Below are 4,695 nucleotides of genomic sequence, written 5' to 3'. Positions count from 1 at the left end.
CCCGCGGGACCATAGAGAGGGCGCGTTGCCGAGCGACGGCGGCCTGGGCCATAGAGAGGACGGAGCGGCCGAGGAGATCGGCTAGTCCCGGCGGGCCTCCCGCGGGGCGGAGACGGCGGCGGCGGCGGCGGCCCCCACGCCGGGCTACGGGGAGAGCGGAGCCCGCCCGGGCAAAGCACCGAGGAGCGGTTTCAGGCGGCCTGAGCCCACCAGGCGGGTAGGGATAGAGCGCCGCCATACCATAGAGAGGAGCTAGAGCGGCGCCCGGCCCGCCCCCCTGCGGAGCGCGGGAAGGCCGAGCCGTGGGGCGGGGAGGCCGCGGGCCGGGGCCCGGCCGCGCTGGAGGGGCCCGCGTAGGCCCCGGGGGTCCCCTTGTGGGTCGGGGTGCCTTGTAGGCCCAGCGGGTGCTGAGGGGGTTCCCTGAAGGCCCGGGGGGTCCCTTGTAGGTCTGGGTGTCCTGGGGAGGGTCCCTGGGGATCCCCTGTGGCTTGGGGGGATAAATCCCCCTCGGAAAGCACAAGCAGGTGGGGGCAGCCGGTTGTGCTGCAGGTCTGGGGTTTCTGTGGAGTCCCTGAGCCCAGAGATGGGCCCTGGGGGTGAAGACTTACAACGTAGGGATCAAATTAGCGGTGGGGAGCGCTGAAGTACACCCGAGCCTGTGATTACCTAATAAACCGAATAAACGGTCACTTTTCCTGACCCAGAATGGCCAGCAGCAGCAGGGTGGATGGACATTTGAGCGCGCTGCAATGGGTTAGACAAGAAAAAATAGCATACTGCAAAGTACTTACAGCAAGAAAGTAATTTCAGGTGTGATCAGAAACTCAGTCGGTTAATTGTCCTGTAACCAGTGATGTGATTAATTATATTTGGCAAATGGGTATATATGCGAAACATTTGTGAATGGAAATGTGTAAAAAATGCATTAAGATGCGGTTATGATTTGGGTTGTGTATGAACCTGCATCCACGTCTTGTCGGCAGTCAGCCTGATGCGGTTGATGGTGCTCCTTGGCTTCTAACTGCTGTATGTCTCTGTGTTTGTTTCAGCGGTGTTGCAACAGGAGATGGCAGAGTTCCCAACCGAGAGTGTGGCATGCCATTGTGAGAAAAAGACATGCTTTATATTCTCCTTACCCTAGTGGTTTCCTTCAGAAGTATGAGTATTGCCTCCCCTGTGCTCGTTCCAGCTGAATGGTGTACTTTCGTGTTTACTTCTTTGTTCCATGGGCACAGAAATTCTTGGTCATTCTGGCACTTTGTCTCTCTTTCCAGAATATGGTTTTCTCTTTGCTGGTAATTCCTGTTATGGACTCGTAGTTCTTGTTCAGCATTATCCGTGTTCTATGCTTGGCTGGCTGCAAGTTTAGCTCCAAGTGGCTTTCCAGGAGATACGTAATCGCTCTCTTCCATCAGCCTAAACGCTTGCTTTAAACTACCGAATTTCTTTTGGTTTTCCATAGCTTTTATTTTTTTTGTAGCGTCATATGGGATACAAATCCTTTATCCTTTTCACCCCAGATTTGGCTTAATACCTTAATCACAAAGTAATTTAGTTGTCTGTTTTAGTGAATATGTCTGTAATTGTCTCATGTTACTAGACTGGTATTTCCTAAGCTACTGCAGTTTGTTTGGGGATGAAAATTACACGCAAAATAGAAATGTCAGCATCTCCACTCTATAATCTTGCCTTAATTTTCTCACTTATCAAGTTGATATCAGTAATTAATGTTCCAAAAACTTGAACTACATTTATTGGTATTGGTTCAACCAAGATCTTCTCAGCTAATCATTGTATTTTTAATGCCATTAGTCCTAGTTTCCTTGCAAATCCCCAGCCATTTGGTGTGCAACGCTCTCTGTCTTTTCTGCAACTGGCAAGTCAACAACAGAGCTAACCTGTTTTGATTCATATTGTGAGGATGCCACAGGAGTTGAACAACATCAGTTGGGCAGGCACTGTGCATTTGGGTCTTTTACTCTGGAGAAGGAAAATAGCAAATGAAGGGGGATTCTGAGAGACGAGGAATGGGACCGTCCGGAGCAAGAACAAAGTTGAGGCAGTGAAGATCAGAGACGTAGGCTGGTGTGGAGTAGCATGGCTGAAGGAGTAAATGTTGTGGAGAGAGATGACTCGAGCTGCGCAGGAGGGCAGCGCGTTCTGCGCGAGGGCAGCTGCTTGTGTCTTCCCAGCTCAGCTAGTTTGTGTCCTTGCAACTTGCAGAGAGTGGAAAGGACATTGAGAAAGAAGAGGTGAGAAGCCATGAGGAATTGTTGCAGGTGCAGAGTGTCTTGCTACTGCTTTTCTGACTGTTGTTGGTGGTATTTTGTTCCATGCACCCAAGGGTGCTGAGGGAAGTGGCCGATGTCGTTGCAGGGCCACTTTGAAAGGTCACAGTAATCGGGAGAGGATTCTGATGACTGAAAAAGGGCAAACATCATACACGCATTGAAGAAGGATAAGAAGAAGGATTGGGCAACTCTAAAACACTCTATTTAGCCTGGGTCTCTGGGAGGTGATGGCACACCTTCTCCTGGAAACGTTGTTTTAACATGTGGAGGACAAGAAGGTGATTGGGAACAGCCAGCATGGATCTGACGAGGGCAATCATGCCTAACCAACCTGATTGCCTTCTGTGATGAGACTGGCTCAGAGTACAAGGGGAGAGCAGTGGGTGTTGTTTACCGTGACTTTAGCAAGGCCTTTGACATGGTCTCCCGTGGTATCGTCTTACCAGACTGGTGAGGTATGGATTGGGTAAATGGACTATAATTTGGGTGGAAAATTGCCTGGACTGTTGGACTCCAATGATGGTGATCAGTGGGCTAGCACACAGAGTGTAAAAGAGGAAGCTGAGAAAACCGTGTTTGTTATCACACAGTAATTTTAGGACAATAAATACTTTGTTCCTTAGGGAAATAAATACTATGCTCTGTAAGAAATATATTTATTTTGGTGGAAAGAGGAAACTGGACTGGTTGTAGAAAGCGAGTTAAAAACAAACATCGAAGTTCTGGGAGGTTATGCACATTTTGAGGTCTTTTAAAACCTTGTAATTGAAAGCACCCTTTTATTCACTCATTAAACACTCATTAATGCCAGCCGCCCCTTAAAGTCCAGGCAGAATCAACATATCTCCAAGTTCTTGATTATTTCTTTGAGGCACATTTGCTACTGGAGCTTTATTCCCTGGGTGCTGGAGCAGTTTCCTCTTATCTCATAGTGGTCTTCTGGTAAGTTAGGTTTTCATCTGCGTTTTTCTGCATCTTGAGCAAAGTAACTTAGTGGAACATGTAAGCTGTGATACACAACAGTGTGGGTTTTTTTTCCCTAGCCAGAAATTTATGGCTATAAAAACCCACCATGCGACTTTCACCAAGTATACTTGAAACGCTGTAATTACAGATGATCTAGTTTCACAGCTCACAGACAAAGAAAATGTGTTTGTTTTACTTTATTAGATTTCTTATAACATGTTCATACAAAAACAAATGTGCATATACACGCTCTGTCAATACTGCCAGCTGCAATTTATTAAGTTTTATAAATTTTTTCCACTAGGTCACTGTATTGTTACACAGACATTGAGAGCAGGATCAATGCTAAAGATGGGAAGGCTAAATTTCAAAGTAAACAATCTCATCTTTCTCTTAGTAAGTTTATAAGGGGCATTTTTGAGGAAGTCTTAATTAATCATGGGCCTAAAACCTCTCTTAATGCGGATGTGTTTTTCTAACAAGAAGATGAGAAAGAGAAGGTATTTGGGCATAAGCTGTAGCTCGCGCTGCTGTTTCACTCTTCCCTGACTGCTGCAAAGCCCCGCAGTCAGTCATTGTAATCCAGAGCTGAAACCGGGAGCGCGTTTTGGGGATATATCGTGTTGCTTTGTGATGAACTCGGAGGCCCTGGGAGAATCTCTTGGTGTTGACAGCCCCTGACAGTAAATGTCACATGAATTCGGAGGGAGCTCAGAGCCTTCTGGTGACTGCTATGAGAAGAGACATGGTGACAGGAAACCTGATTGATGAGCCATGCCACAAGTAGAGGGAGCGCTGTGTGGTGATTGCCTATAATTGAATGGTCCACGGAAGTTATTTCTGGGTTTCCTATGAACGGTGACATACACTCCAGAAGTGTTTTCACAGGGGAGGCCTGCAGATTTTAATCCTGGTACTCGCAACTCCCTGTTAACGCAGCCTTAACAGACTTTAAAACTTAACGGACTGATTTAGCTTCATGCCTAGCATTATAATTAAATGAAGGACAACCGGAGATGGTCAGTCATGCAATTACCTTTAGAAATGTTCCTTTGTCAGCTTTTGCCTCCTCTTTTTAGTGCTTTCTCCTTGTGGCTCAGCTCTGTGATCTGACAACGCGGAGACGTTGATTATCAAGGTTCTTCCCGATTCTGACGATGTGCGCCTCTGACATGGGCTTGTAGCAGCCATGTTAAGCACAGCGGTGATGCTCCTGGCATTAAGCGAGAATGTGAGACGTTATAGCCCACTCACCCAGCAAAGCATCTGCTCACACTGACCAATTAAATTGGCTTCTCTCTCATTAAAACCCCTGTGCAGACTCTGGTATGTCACAGATCTTTAAAATCTCCATTATGAATTCCACTTTCTTCTGGGTATTTTTAGCTTCTACTTGAAGAAATGATTATTGTCTCTTGCACTTAAACATATCAATTTC

At 46.8% G+C, this 4,695-nt stretch overlaps 1 long non-coding RNA gene across 1 annotated transcript in view; it reads left to right on the top strand.

Moving 5' to 3' along the window:
* Window positions 1–127: 127 nt before the first annotated feature.
* LOC142088586 (uncharacterized) overlaps window positions 128–4,695 on the top strand; it is a 39,137-nt gene continuing 34,569 nt past the window's right edge. Inside the window, exons 1-3 of the long non-coding RNA XR_012675876.1 lie at window positions 128–217; window positions 1,050–1,103; window positions 4,337–4,583. This is a non-coding gene — a long non-coding RNA (uncharacterized LOC142088586). The remainder of the gene's footprint in view (window positions 218–1,049; window positions 1,104–4,336; window positions 4,584–4,695) is intronic.

This window comes from Calonectris borealis, chromosome 15 (genome assembly GCF_964195595.1).
Source record: "Calonectris borealis chromosome 15, bCalBor7.hap1.2, whole genome shotgun sequence".
Taxonomy (NCBI): domain Eukaryota; kingdom Metazoa; phylum Chordata; class Aves; order Procellariiformes; family Procellariidae; genus Calonectris; species Calonectris borealis.
Note: the sequence above shows the minus strand (reverse complement) of the source record. Positions and strands in the feature narration are given on the sequence as shown.